This window comes from Gorilla gorilla, chromosome 18 (genome assembly GCF_029281585.2).
Source record: "Gorilla gorilla gorilla isolate KB3781 chromosome 18, NHGRI_mGorGor1-v2.1_pri, whole genome shotgun sequence".
NCBI lineage: Eukaryota > Metazoa > Chordata > Mammalia > Primates > Hominidae > Gorilla > Gorilla gorilla.
This window is the reverse complement of record NC_073242.2, coordinates 37,691,767-37,707,717: the sequence shown is the minus strand read 5'-3', so window position 1 is coordinate 37,707,717 and position 15,951 is coordinate 37,691,767. Positions and strand designations below refer to the sequence as shown.

Sequence of the window (15,951 nt, the reverse complement as noted above, 5' to 3'; positions counted from 1 at the left end):
ACTGCTAAGAAACAGATACAGTCATAGACTTCATTGTAAGATGAGAACACTGAAGGACTGAGAGACTAGAAAATAATTTTCCTGAGGTTATAGGCAAGTAACATGGTATTCAAAACAGGTAGTCTGGCCCTATGGACCTGCTTTTCTAACATGATAATAGAGGTTTTTTTGCATGAAAATTTAGGAGCTTCTGTTTTGGAATAACAACTAAGAAAAGAGTCACAGGAAATTAAGGTATATTATGCTGCCAAGTTAAACAGTCTAACAAGAAGTAGCAATATATTTTAGTAGGAGGAGAATATCCTTGAATAACAGGGCAAAATTACAAGGTTTCCCTTTCCGTTCATTCATCCTTGCAGGCATGCAATACGTATTTGCCTCCTGCATGTCAGGCACTGTGTTAAGTGCCAGGGAGAAATAATGAAAAACAACGGCAACAACCAGACACTGTCCCTGTCCTTACGTAGTCTATCAAGGGGGCGGGGACAGGGATTTAGCCATTAACCAAATAGTATACAAATAAATGTGTAATTAAAAAAATATATGTGCATTTGTGTGATGGAGTGAGTGGCAAGGTAGGAAAAGTATTTTTTAAAAAATCAATGTGTCTCTATTTTACTTTACTTTTTTTTGCGACAGGGTCTCACTTTGTCACCCAAGCTGGAGTGAAGTGGCGTGACCTCAGCTCACTGCAGCCTCAACCTCCTGAGTTCAAGCAATCCTCCTTCCTCAGCCCCCAAGTAGCTGTGACTACAGGTGCGTGCCACCATACCTGACTAATTTTTTTGTATTTTTTGTAGAGATGGGGGTTTTACCATGTTGCCCAGGCTGGTCTTGAACTCTTGAGCTCAAGTGATCTGCCTGCCTCAGCCTCCCGAAGTGCTAGGATTACAGGCATGAGCCACCATGCCTGGCCTGTGTCTCTACTTTTTAAAATCATAACATTTAGCTTTGTTATATTCGGCAAAATATAAAAACTCCAATTTTCAGATATATTCTTATTATACATTTTAGGAAAATAAAAAACATATTTTCATAAACTTAGGAAGTACTTATTGAAAGAATACCTTTTGATTTCAAAATAATTGCTTTTAAAACTGAGATTTCAAAAGGTTACATTGGCTGGGCCCAGTGGGTTATGCTTGTAATCCCAGAACTTTAGGAGGCTGAGGCAGGAAGATCACTTGAACCTAGGAGTTCAAGATCAGCCTGGGCAACATAGCAAGACCTCCTCTTTACAAAAAAATCAGAAAGAAAAGGCTAGGTGCAGTGGCTCATGCCTGTAATCCCAGCACTTTGGGAGGCTGAGGTGGGCGGATCACTTGAGGTCAGGAGTTTGAGACTAGCCTGGCCAACATGGTGAGACCCCATATCTACTAAAAATACAAAAATTAGCTGGGTGTGGTGGTGTGCACCTGTAATCCCAGCTACTGAGGAGGCTGAGGCAGGAGAATCGCTTGAACCTGGGAGGTGGAGGTTGCATTGAGCTGAGATCATGCCACTGCACTCCAGCCTGGGCAACAGAGTAAGACTGTCTCAAAAAAAAAAAAAACTGAAAAAAAGCAGTTGGGTGTGGTGGCAGGTGACTGTGATCCTAGCTACTCAGGAGGCTGATGTGAGAGGATTGTTTGAGCCCAGGAGGTTGAGGCTGCAGTGAGCCGTGATCATGCCACTGTACTCCAGTTTGGGTGACAGAGTGAGACCTGGTCTCAAAATGAAAATAAAAATAAAAATAGAAAAAGGTTACATTGAGTTTCTTTGTTTGTTTTTGTTTATTTATTTATTTTTTTGAGATTGAATCTTGCTCTGTCACCCAGACTGGAGTACAGTGGTGCCATCTCAGCTTACTGCAACCTCCGCCTCCTGGGTTCAAGTGATTCTCCCATCTCAGCCTCCTGAGTAGCTGGGACTGGTTACGTTAATTTTAATGAATAGTTATGATCAATCAAACATTTAAAAAGTAAGGATAATAGCTCATATTTTGTGATTGGAGTAACATTTTTCATTTTAAATTTTAAAAGCATCAAAACAAAAGCATTAAGCAATAGGCTTAATATGTTCTTACCTGCACTGTAGCTTTGGGCATCCATGCTACAGCAATAAATATTTTCTCCTTAAAACTAAAACCAGCAAAGCACATCAATAGATATGTGGTTAAAATCTGAACACATAATGCCAAACTCAAGAGTGGCAACAGATATGCCTACAACAGATGAAAACAAACATAAATAACAAAATATTTGTGAAGAAGTGTTCTTTATGCCCAGGAATATGATTTCTAAAACTTTTGAAAGCATTTTAAGGCTATCGTCTCTTCATGTGTTTAATTTTTACATAAAACAATGATAATAAAAAATGAATATGATGGAGGATTCTCTGTAAAGTGCAAGACAGTATCTGATGGTGGAGGTTCCATGAAAAATAAGACAGATGACATTTATACAATTCTGAACTAATAGACTTTTTTTGAATACTTTTATTATTATTAATAATAATTTACTTTTTGAGAAGGATTCTTGCTCTGTTGCCCAGGCTGGAGTGCAGTGGTACAATCTCAGCTCACTGCAACTTCCGACTCCCAGGTTCACGTGATTCTCCTGCCTCAGCCTCCTGAGTAGCTGGGATTATAGGCACGCACTACCACACCTGGCTAATTTTTGTATTTCTAGGAGAGATGGGGTTCCCCATGTTAGCCAGGCAGGTCTTGAACTCCTAACTTCAAGAAGTGTGCCCGCTTCGGCCTCCCAAAGTGCTAAGTTTACAGGCATGAGCCACAATACCCAGCCAATAGTTTTAAATGAAAGTACTCAAAAAGTGCTGATCGTATCAAATATGTTCCCTCAGGAAAGAAATCTTATATTTATTTCCTTAGATAACTCAGGGAAGATATTCAGGGCTGTCCTTGGTTTAAAAAAGAAAGAGCACACAGTGTAAAGGAAGAGCAATATGAAAATATGACACTGTATCCACATGTGTTTCTGAAGAAGGTCCTTGTAGCCATTCAAAGATATATTGTAAATAAAAATAAATGCATTTATAATTTTCTTAAATATTTTTGAATTTCATATTTTTTGTGCTCTATTTATTCTTACCAACAATATTTGATTCAAGCGGTGAAACAGATACTTCTGCTCCAACTAAACCAAAAAGAAGTGGTTGAAAAATATCCCATACATTTGTAATAATCTTTTGGACTTTCATCTATAGAAAAGAGAAATATATTTATAATTATTTTGGCACATAAATATATTTCAGAAAGTTAAGTTTTCCCTCACCTTTTTTTCACTTTTTAAGTATTTTAGAGATGGGGTCTTGCTCTGTTGCCCAGGCTGGAGTGTAGTGGCATAATCTTAGCTCACTGTAGCCTTGAACTCCTGGGCTCAAGTGATCCTCTCGCAGTCTCCCAAGTAGAACTACAGGTGTGTACCACCATGCTGGGCTAATTTTTAAATTGTTTATAGAGACGGGGTCTCGCTATATTGCCCAGGATGGTCTAGAACTCCTGTCTTCAAGTGGTCTCTGGCTGTGGCCTCCCAAAGCACTGGCATTATAGGCATGAGCCACCATGCCTGGCCTAAAGTCACTTAACATTTAATAAATTTAAGACACTTTATTTTAATAAAAATGTTAAACTTAATTAATAAAAACTGAGCACTTCAATAGTTTAACTTAAACACTTAGGTAGAATTTGATTAAAAGAAACTCACAAAGCAATAAAATAATACTATTTGGCCATTTTGTCACAGAATAAGTGATGTCCTTAGGGTTCTAGCCATGTTTCGTATGAGTTCCAGATTTTGTCTCTAAGTTAACTGAACAGAGATAGAACTACATCATGCCTGATGAGAACATACCCAGTTCATGCAAACATTTGGGATCTCAGAAGGAGGTTGGGAAGCCTTCCACTAACAACCATCCTGGAACTCAATCCCATTAAAGTGAATCCTGATATATATAGCATATACTACTAGGAAAAACAATTTGGAAGTCTACTAGGCCTGCTTCCAAAGAACCCATGTTGAATACTTTAAAGTTACTTTTTCCTTAAAACAAAACAAAACATACATTAGATTCTCATTTAGCTGCCTATCCAGCTTCCCTTTCTGGAAACGAATGCCTCCCAGTACTACTTCCCCAATTAAAAGGTTACAGGAAAGGCCCCCTATTGGCCTACATTACTCTGGCTCTTCTCCAGGAATTTGGATGAAGAGATTTCAGTCTCAGTCTGGGTTTAATTTTTTTTTTAAACAGAAGATACATAAGAACTTTGATGTCTCTTCCTTGAGGCATAAACTATCTTCATAACTATTTCCCTTATGACTGTGTTTTCTGATCCCCACTTATTATAGTTTAAAAAAAGAAAAACGATGTTACTACTCTTTACAGCATAATTATCCTGTTTGTTACTTTTAATCTTTAAAACTTGTTTTAGTTCTGTGTCTTTTACCATTTAAAAAAATTCTAGCAGTTTTAATTTTATTTATTGATTTGCATTTCATTCATTTCATTTCTTTTATAATTATGATTATATAAGAATACTAAGCAAAATGCCACTATGATTTTTGATTAGGGAACTTCTCAAGCTGATTCTAAAATTTATCTAAGAAAGAATATGTGTAGGAACAGCCAAAAAATACTTTAAAAAGAAGTATAATCTATATTAGATTTTGACACATAAAAGTGCAGTGATTTAAAACAGTGGTGTTGGCATAGAAATAGAGAAGTAGGATTAAATAGACTTCAGAATTAATATATATGGGAGAATTTAGTTCATGTTAAAAAACTGAATTATTAATGAATTGGTCAATAAATAAACAATTTGGCAAAAAATGACTGTCTAGTTTATGTGCATATATATGTATGTACATATTCATCACATGCAAGTATATATGTGTGTCTGAATATGTATGTATATTTATGTGTGTATATATATATATATATATATATATATATACACACACACACATCAGGCATGATGTAGTTCTATCTCTGTTCAGTTAACTTACAAACTGCATGTGTGTGTGTGTGTGTATATATATAGTTTGTAAGATACACATATGTATATATGTATAACCTTACCTCACAGCATTCACAAAGATAAATTCCAGATAGATTAAAAGACTAAATGAAAAAACAAATTAAACAAACAAAAATTACCAAAATATTAAATGATAATACACAAAATAGTATATCTTTGTAATGTTTATATGTTCTAATCTTCAGGGAGAAAGTCCTTCTTAAATGAGATGCAGAATCCAAAATCAAAAAAGGAAAACCCAATAGGTTTGGTCATAGGAAATTTTACTTTCATACACCAGACACCATAAACAAAGTTGAAGATAAGCAAAAATTATATGCAATATATACATAACAAAGGATCAGTAGCCCTAACACTAAGAGAAACTATAAATTAGAAACAAAAAAATAAATAACCCAATAAAAATGGTCAAAGAAGATCATAGGTATTTTAAAAAGAATATATGAAGAGAAGCTTACTATACTACTAATCAGAGAAATGTAAATAAAGAATAACAACATCACATAATTGTAAGAAACTATAAGAATTGGATGGTGAGGTCATTTAATAGTAAAAAGAATAGAACTAGTGATAATCTCAAGTGCTGTTGATGAGTTAAGGTATTAGATATTGTTGTGCACTGTTGGCAGAATGTAAATAACCAAAATTTTTGAAGGGATGATTTAGCAGTGTCCATCAAAATAAAACACAGATCATTTCCAGCCAGGTGTGGTAGCTCATGCTTGTAATCCTAGCACTTTGCAATGTCAAGTTGGGAGGATCCCTTGAGCTCAGGATTTTGAGACCTGCCTGGGCAATATAGATAGAGACTCTGTCTCAAAAAAAAAAAAATCATTTCTAGGACTCTATTCCTACAGATGTACCTGTAATCCCAACACTTTGGGAGGCCGAGGCAGGAGTATCACCTGAGATCAGGAGTTCAAGACCTGCCTGGCCAACATGGTGAAATCCCGTCTCTACTAAAAACACAAAAATTTGCTGGGCGTGGTGGTGCGCGCCTGTAATCCCAGCTACTAGGGAGGCTGAAATAGAAGAATCACTTGAATCCAGGAGGTGGAGGTTGCAGTGAGCCAAGGTTATGCTACTGCACTCCAGCCTGGGTGACAAGAGTGAAACTGTGTCTCAAAAAAAAAAAAAAAAAGACATGAACAACACTGTTTATGACAGCACTGTTTGTAAATAACAAAAAGTGGAAACGATCTTAATGTCTATAAATAGAATACTGGTTACTTAAAAAAATGTAAAGGGGTTCGATATTTGACAGTGGTGGGGAATAAAGAAATCTTTTACATTTTATTCTATATGTTTTATTCTTTTACAAGCATTTCTATTTTTATTATTTATTTGTTTGTTTATTATTATTTTGTGTGTGTGTGATGGAGTTTTGCACTTGTTGCCCAGGCTGGAGTGCAATGGCATGATCTCAGCTCACTGCAGCCTCCGCCTCCTGGGTTCAAGCAATGCTCCTGCCTCAGCCTCCTGAGTAGCTGGAATTACAGGTGCCCACCACCACGCCACCATGCCCAGCTAATTTTTGTATTTTTAGTAGAGATGGGGTTTCACCATGTTTTGGCCACGCTGGTCTCAAACTTCTGACCCCAGGTGATCTGTCCACCTCGACCTCCCAAAGTTCTGGGATTACAGGCATGAGCCACCGTGCCTGGCCTTTTACAAACATTCTTCATGGATTAATTGTATAATTAAAATTTCAATGAATAAAATAATTAGATTGATATAAGTAATATAAAAATATTATATAAAACTTGGGAAAAAGAGAAGCCTGATGTGATTAACTCAACTTCTGATTCCATATTAGTATATATCCAGCTGCTTTTCCTAAATATTTTATTTCCTCGATTGATTCATACACTTTCTTGAGGATAGTAAATCTTTTGGAATATTTTCCAACCAGAATGAGGGGATTTCCTAAATATATGTAAAAAATTCAGTTGTCTTAGCTTTTAAAATATAGCATATTAAAAATATTCACCTTTTCTTGGGACCATTTTGTCCCTGCAATGAAACTCAACACTAGTGTGCATAATCCTCCAGATCCATGTAAACCAATACGTTGGCTGCCTAAGACAGCAGAAACACACGTAGTCAAAACAAGGAATCCTCTCTTCAATGTAAGTTTTTTCTAGAATTAGATAGATATTTAGAAATTAGTTTATATTAAATATATAATACAAGATTTGACATTATCTATTATATATGCTTGACCCTTTGATATTATGTCTTTAAATGTTATATTAAATGTCTAAAATTTTGATTTTCTTTCTCACCATACATTTTAGTAGACTTACTACCAAGTAACAAAATTTCCAATTAGTAACGTTTCATCTTCTGCCACATCTCTGATACTAGTATCAGTAAAATGGTTTAAGTATTACTTTAAGTGAAAAAGAAAAGAGACCCATAAAATCTCCAGTTTCATATAACATACCCAATGAATTTTTTAAAAATATTTGAATTACTCTTTGGTCAATATGTTACAGCTAAATTTGGATGGAAATTACAGAAATACAAAAGTAATGGCATGTTTTCCTTTAAGGCAGGAAATGGCTGTTTGAGTGTTGCCTTTGTCAAAGGATAGCAGGAGTGAATTTCAGTCAGAAAATATGCAGAAATAAATGGGAACCTATCTCCCCCTAAAATGTTTAAGGGGAAATTATCAAACATCAATAGGCAATTTAGTAGAGAAAGGGAAAGTATAATTCAGAGGGATACTCTGCATTAAGTATATTTTTTGACATTCCTTATTTGCCAAATCAGGAAGCAGAGACTTTAATCAAAGCCATTGACCTGTATCAATCACTGCTGTGCTCAGTTTTAAATACAGAGTAGGCATTGGAGGCTAGTTTTAGAAAAATAGAGTTAAGTATTAAATTTCATGGATCTTACCAAAGTTTAATATTTTGAAAAAAATGTCTAATACTATACTTCTATAAAATAGATTTTGTATTTACCTGGTCTTCACTTGGAAAATATCGAACAAAAAGTCCCAAAACAATTCCTGCCAGCAGACTAATACATACATTCCTTATAGAGGCTATGGCATTATTAAGCATACCACCTGTAGGGGCACACAATAAAAAAAAAAATTCACAAAGAAATATTTTCACATACACTACATATCAGAAAAGCAAATCTAGGTGGTTCATGAAGAAAAGTAAGCATTTTATAGAACAAATATGTGCAAATGGCCTTTTTATAGTGACATGTATGAAAACACATAGATCTATTTAGTACATTAACTATATACTCTCAAATAATTTAATATATACACACAACTCAGAAAAGTCCATTATATAAATAGGCCAGAAAACAAAGACTTAACAAGCACAAGATGCTCCCCTTACATAGCCAATTTAAAAGACAGATTGAGGTAGTCCAGGTGCAGTGGTTCATGTCTGTAATCCCAGCGATTTGGGAGGCTGAGGAGGGTGGATTACATGAGGTCAGGAGTTCAAGACCAGCCTGGCCAACATAATGAAACCCCATCTCTACTAAAAATACAAAAATTAGGTAGGCATGGTGGCACACAACTGTGGTCCCAGGTACTCAGGAGGCTGAGGGAGGAGAATCACTTGAACCCGGGAGGCAGAGGTTGCAGTGAGCTGAGATCATGCCACCACACTCCAGCCTGGGTGAAAGACTGAGGCTACACCTCCAAAAGAAAAAAAAAAGACTAAGTGAGGTACAAGAATGGAGAGAGACCGAAACACTTGTGGCACTTAGCATATGGCTGGTAAGGGCTATATTAACAATTCTTCTTTGATGTACTATATGAAAAAAAAAACAAATGATTTTAACATGAAAAGAACAATGTAATAACAACATAAAAAATTTTGTTCCAGGGTCAGTCGTAGGAACATTCAAAGGTCATTTAAGATTTCAGTATATTTAAGTTTCTGCTTTTGGTGAAGAAAAAAGAAAAAAAATACAAAAGATTCCAGTATATTTTATATTAATTAATATTAATATATCCATACTTGTAGTTCATTGTAATAAGTAAAAAGCAAAAAATAAAAAACAGAATGAGTCACACAAATAGTTCAGTTAAGCTCTGGGTAGTGGATTCAATATAGTACGTAAGTATATTTTTAGATATATTTTCTACTAAATATAACAGGCAGTACATGGTGGGCTCACACCTTTAATCCTAGCACTTTGGGAGGCCAAGGCAGAAGGATTGCTTGAGCCCAAGAGTTGAGACCAACTTGGGCAACAGAGTGAAACCCCATCTTCACAAGAAAATAAGAAATTAGCCTGGTATGTGGTGTGTGCCTATAGTCCAAGTACTCAGTAGCCTGAGGGAGGAGGTCCTTGAGCTCAGGAGTTCGAGGCTGCACTCTAGCCTGGCTGACAGAGCAAGATCCTGTCTCAAGAAAATAAAATATAATAAAAATAAAAAATAATATAAACAGAGTGATGTCAGCCAGATGGTGGAATGGGAAGCTCCAAACCTTGATTCTCCATAAAGATACCAACTGAAAAACAATATATGGTCTAAAAGCCTTTATGGAGTTCCATAAACCATTAAGAAGTTGTAGTAGTACAGACAAGTGCAAAGCCAAGAATAGTGGCATTGAACAAATAAGAAAAGCTGTTGCATTATACTGATGATACCCCTTCCCCAAGCTCGAACAGGTTGGTTTGGCTGGGAAGCACTCAACTTGCAGCTTCTCTGTTAGCAGGGAAAGAGAAGACTGAAACGGAATAGTTTTATGAGGTTACCTGAAGCTCTCTCACTCTCTCTAACTTGACGCCCAACTGGCATACTTTGGATGCATGGGAGCCACTGGGAATAAAGGAGAGGTCAGAGATGATGCAGCACCAGGGAACCTGCAGTACCACAGACAGATACCAGAAGGAGCAATAGCTCCAGAAAAAGAAAATGGCAAACCTCTACTTGGGATGTTGCAATATATAAACCCAAAGAAGATGCATTCCCAGAAAAAGTTTGAGAGGCTGCTGGAACCTATAGCCATGTTGATTCAGGTATGAAGGTCTTCCGTATGAAGCCAGCTGATAAAAACTGGGAGAAGTGGCAGTTTTTTCAAACGCCCAAATATTGGCAAAAATAAATAAAAAATAAAAAATAACAAGACATAAGAAGAAACAGAGAAACCTGATGACTAAATTAAAGGAGCAAAATAAATCTCCAGAAACAAACCCTAAAGAAATAGGTAAATGAGTTACCTGACAAAGAATCCAAATTAACTCTCTTAATGAAGCCCAGTGACAACAGAAATAGACAACTAAGTGAAAGCAGGAAATAATTCATGAACAAAATGAAAATATTAACAGAGATAGAAACTAAAAAAAAAAAAAAGGAACCATACAGAAACTCTGGAGCTAAGGAATACAATAGCTCAATTGAAAAATTCACTATCGGAAATCACCAATAGACTGTGTAACTGCCCAATGGGTTCACCTCGTGCCCTGCTTAGACAGAGCTGATTTATCAAGACAGGGGAATTGCAATGGAGTAAGAGTAATTCAGGCAGAGCTGGCTGTGCGGGAGATCAGAGTTTTATTATTACTCAAATCAGTCTCCCTGAGCATTCGGGGATCAGAACTTTTAAAGATAATTTGGCAGGTAGGGGCTTGGGAAGTGGGAACTGCTTATTCATCAGGTTGGAGATGAAATCATACGGGGTTGAAGTGATGATGTTTTCTTGCTGTCTTCTGTTTGTGGGTGGGGTGGCATAACTAGTTGAGCCATATTACCAGTCTGGGTGGTGTCAGCTGATTCATCCAGTGCAGGGTCTGCAAAATATCTCAAGCACTGATTTTAGGTTTTACAATAGTGATGTTATCCCCAGGAGCAATTTGGAGAGGTTCAGAGTCTTGGAGCCGGAGGCTGCATAACCCCTCAACTGTAATTTCTAATGTTATAGCTAATTTGTTTATCCTGCAAAGGCAGACTGGTTCCAGGCAAGAAGGGGATCTTTTTGGGAAATGGCTATTATCAACTTGGTTTGAGAGTCAAACCATGAACTGAATACCTTACCAAAATTAGTTCATCCTACTGCCAGGAATGAACAAGGACAGTTTAAATGCTAGAAGCAAGATAGAGTTGATTAAGTCTGATATCTTTTGCTGTCATAATTTCTTCAGTTATAATTTTTGCAAAGGCAGTTTCAATAACATCAAGCAGAAGAAAGAATCAGTGAAACGGAAGACTAGTCATTTGAAATTATGGAGTCAGAGGAGCAAAAGGGAAAAGGAGTGAAGAGTGAAGACAGCCTAAGAGACTTACAGGATGCCATCAAGCAGACCAATGTATGCATTATGAAAGTGCCAGAAGGAGAAGAGAAAAATAAAGGGGCAGAGAGCCAGTTAAAAAAATAATGACCAAAAACTTCTCAAACTTAAAGAAGGAAATGGACATACAAATCCAAGAGGCTCAAAGAACTCCAAGTTGGATAATTTGCAAAAGACCTACAATGAGACACATTACAATCAAACTGTCAAAAGTCAAAGACAAAGAGAGAACTTTGAAAGGAACAGGATCAAAACAACTTGTCACATACAAGGGAGATGCCATATGGTTATCAATGGAATTCTCAGCAGAAACTCTACAGGCCAGAAGAGAACGGGATGATATATTAAAAGGGCTGAAAGAAAAAAAAAACTGTCAACCAAGAACTGTATAGCCAGTAAAACTGTACTTCAAAAATGAAGGACAAACAAAGAGTTCCCCAGAGAAGTAAAAGGTGAGGGAGTTGATCACCACTAGACTTACCTTACAAAAAATGTTAAAGGGAGTCCTCCAAGTGGAAATGAAAAGGCATTGGATAGAAATACAAAAGCATACAAAATATAAACTTCTTTGGTAAAGGTAAATATATAAGTGAACATAGAATCCTTTAATACTCTAATGGTGGTAAGCAAAACACTTTTTTTCCTTTACTTTTTTTTCTTTTTTTTTTTTTGAGACAAAGTCTTGCTCTGTTGCCCAGGCTGGAGTGCAGTGGTTTGATCATGGCTCACTGCAGCCTTGCAGTCCTAGGCTAAAGCAATCCTCCCACCTCAGCCTCCCGAGTGGCTGGGACTACAGACATGCATCACCACACTCAGATAATATTTTTAAATTTTTAGCAGAGACAAGGCCTTGCTGGTCTCAAACTCCTAGGCTCAAGCGATGCTCACATTTTGGCCTCTCAAAGTGCTGGGACTACAGTTGTGAGACACCACACCCAGCCTGTAATTCACTTTTAATTGAAGCATAGAATTTAAAAGGTAAAAGCATAATATTACTGTATTAAATTATGTGAATAAACAATATAAAATATATATTGTGTGACATTGATAACAAAGTGAAAAGGAGGTGTAAAGAAGTAGTTTTTGTATGTTATTAAAGTTAAGTTGTCAATTTAAAAGATTATTATAACTATAAGATGTTTTCATGTAATTCTACAGTAACCACAAAGAAAAGACCTACAGAAGATACACAAATAAAAATGAGAAAGGAACCAAAGCACGTCCCTACCAAAAAAAGAAATCAGTGAAACATAAAGGGAGGCAGAAAGAGAGGAAAAGTGGAAAAAAGATACCTGCAAGACATGTATAAAACAGTGAACAAAATGACAATAGTAAGCCCCTCCCTATCAGTAACTACTTTAAATGCAAGTAGGCTAATTTTCCAATCAAAAGACAAAGAATTGGCCAAATGGATTAAAAAAATCTAAATATATACTATATGCAAGAGACTTATGTTAGATCTAAACACACACAAAGGTTGAAAGTGAAAGGATGGAAAAAGATATTCAATGCATTTGGTAACCAAAAGAGAACAAGGATGGCTATACTTAGACAAAATAAGAGTTTAAGTCAAATAATAGCACAAGAGACAAGGATATTACATAATAATAAAAGGGCCAATTGACCAAGAAGATATAGCAATTATAAATGTATATGCAACTAACAGTACAGCATCTAAATATATGAAGCTAACATAGACAGAATTGAGGGGTAACATAGATAACAACATCATAATAACAGAAAACTTCAATATTCCACTTTCAATTATGGATACAATAACCAGACAGAAGATCAACTGGAAAACACAGAACTTGAACGACATTGTAGACCAATTGGACCTGTCTGACATATACAGAACACTTCACCCAATAATAGCAAAATATGCTTTCTTCTCAAGTACATACCAAGACTTTTCCAGGATAGATGGCATGCTAGTCCACGAACAAGTTTTTAAAAATTTAAGAAAACTGAACTCATACCAAATATCTTTTATGACCACATTAAATGAAATTACAAATTCATAGCAGAAGGAAAAAGGAAAAGTAATAAATATGTGGAAATTACAAAAATATACTCTCAACCAATTGGCCTGTGTGGTTAATATTAATTGTCAATTTGATTGAGGGATCCTCAGATGCCTGATGAAGCACTGTGTGTGGGTATATCTGTGAGGGTGCTGCCACAGGAGAATGATGGATGAGTTAGTGGACTGAGAGAGAAAAATCCATCCTCACTGTGGGTAGGCATCATGCAATTGGTTGCAAGTGTGACTAGAACAAAAATGCAGAAGAATGGGAACATTCAGCTTGCTTGGATTTCTTTTTTATGCACTTTCTCTCTCTTCCAGAGCAGTGTGCCTTTTTCTCCTCTTGCCCTTGCACATCAAACTCTAGGTTCTTTGGCCTTTGGACCCTGGGACTTGCATCAGCAGCCTTTTGGGAGCTCTCAGGCCTTGGGCCTCAGACTAGTGGCTGCACTGTCAGCTTCCCTGGTTTTGACTGGCTTCCTTGGGAGCCATGCTGTAAGCTTCTCTCATTTTCCAGCTTATAGATGGCCTATTGTGGGACTTTGCCTTTGTAATTATGTGAGCCAATTCTCCTTAATAAATTATATTTCATATACATGTAAATATATTCTCTTTTAGATGCATGTATATGTATCTCTATTATCTATTATCTATATCTATATCTATATCTGTATCTATATCTATTTCTTATTGGATCTGACCCTCTGGAGAACTCTGATTAATACATAGTCAAAGAATAAGTCACAAGGAAAATTAGAAAATGTCTTGAGACAAATAAAAATGGAAACACAACATTCCAAAGCCTGTGGGATGCAGCAAAACGAATATGAAGAGGACAGTTTATATATCTAACTACCTACCTTAAAAAAGAAGAAAGATCTAAAATCAGCAACTTAACTTTACACCTCAAGAAACTGGAAAAAGAAGAACTCAACCCAATGTTAGCAAAAGGAAGGAAATAATAAAGTCTAGAGCAGAAGGCCGGGTGCAGTGGCTCACGACTGTAATCCCAGCACTTTGGGAAGCTGAGGCAGGTGGATCACCTGAGGTCGGGAGTTCGAGACCAGCCTCAGCAACATGGAGAAACCTGTCTCTACTAAAAAATGCAAAATTAGCCAGGCATGGTGGTGCATGCCTGTAATCCCAGCTACTCTGGAGGCTGAGGCAGGAGAGTCACTTGAACTGGGAGGCGGAGGTTGCAGCGAGCGGAGATCACGCCATTGCACTACAACCTGGGCAATAAGAGTGAAACTCCATCTCAAAAAAAAAAAAAAAAAGGGCTAGAGAATAGAAAAACCCCAATGAAACTAGTAGTCGTTTCAAAGTTCAACAAAGTTGACAAATCATTAGTTAGAATATTTAAGAAAAAAAATAATGAAGACTCAACTTCTTTTAGGAACAAAAGAGAAGACACTGCAACAGATATTTACAGAAATAAAAACGATTCTAAGAGTCTACTATGAATTATTATATACTGACAAGTTGGATAACCTAGGAGAAATGAACAGATTCCTAGTAACATGCAAGTTACCAAGACTAAGTCACAAAATAAAAAATCTTAATAAACCTATAACTAGTAACTGAATCAGGAATCAAAAACCTCCCAGCAAACCAAATACCTGATAAGGGGTTAATATCTAAAATATATACAGAACAACAACTCAATAACAAAACAACCTAAATGAGAAATGGTCAGTTGACTTTACTATGGTCCAAATGTTCTCCCAATATTCATATGCTGGAGCCTAATATTCAATGTGATAATATTAAGAGGTGGGGCATTTTGGAGATGATTAGTTCATGAAGTCATAGCCCTCAGAAATGGGACTAGGGCCTTTATAAAACAGGCTTAAGGGAGTTTGTTTTCCCTTTTGAACATGTGAGGACACAGAGAAGGTGCTATGTATAGTGAACATAGTGACCTCACCAGTCACTGAGTCTGTTGTAGCCTAAATCTTGGACTTTTCACACTCCAGAATGCAAGAAATAAATTTCTGTTGTTTATAAATTACCAGCCTAAGGTATTTTGTTATAGCAGCAGGAATGGACTAAGATAGACTTGAATAGACATTTTTTCCAAAAAAAATACAAATGGCCAACTAGCATATCAACCCAACACTACGTGGAAGCTGCCAAGCCTTGGGGATTGAACTCTGAAGCAATAGCCTGAGCTGTACATTGGCTCCTTTTAGCCATGGCTGGGACACAGGGCACCAAGTCCCAAGACTGCACAGAGCAGCAAAGTTCTGGGCCTGGCCCACAAAACCATTTTTTCCCTCCTAGGCCTCCAACCCTGTGACAGAAGGGGCTGTCCTGAAGAACTCTGACATGCCCTGGAGAAAATTTCCCCATTATCTTGTCAATTAACATTTGGCTCCCTGTTACTTCTGCAAATCTCTGCAGTAAGCTTGAATTTCTCCCCAGAAAATGGGTTTTCTTTTCTATCACATCATCAGGCTGCAAATCTTCCAAACTTTTATGCTCTGCTCCCTTTTAAACATAGGTTCTAATTCCAAACCATATTTTTGTGAATGCATAAAACTGAACACTTTTAAGAGCACTCAGGTCATAAATTGAACACTTTGCTGCTTACAAATTTCTTCTACCAGATGTC

The 15,951-nt window shown here is 36.7% G+C and overlaps 1 pseudogene; it reads right to left on the bottom strand.

Annotated features, from left to right (window-relative positions):
- Positions 1 to 15,951, bottom strand: part of LOC129523582 (putative SLC9B1-like protein SLC9B1P1) — a 42,516-nt pseudogene that overhangs the window by 2,314 nt on the left and 24,251 nt on the right.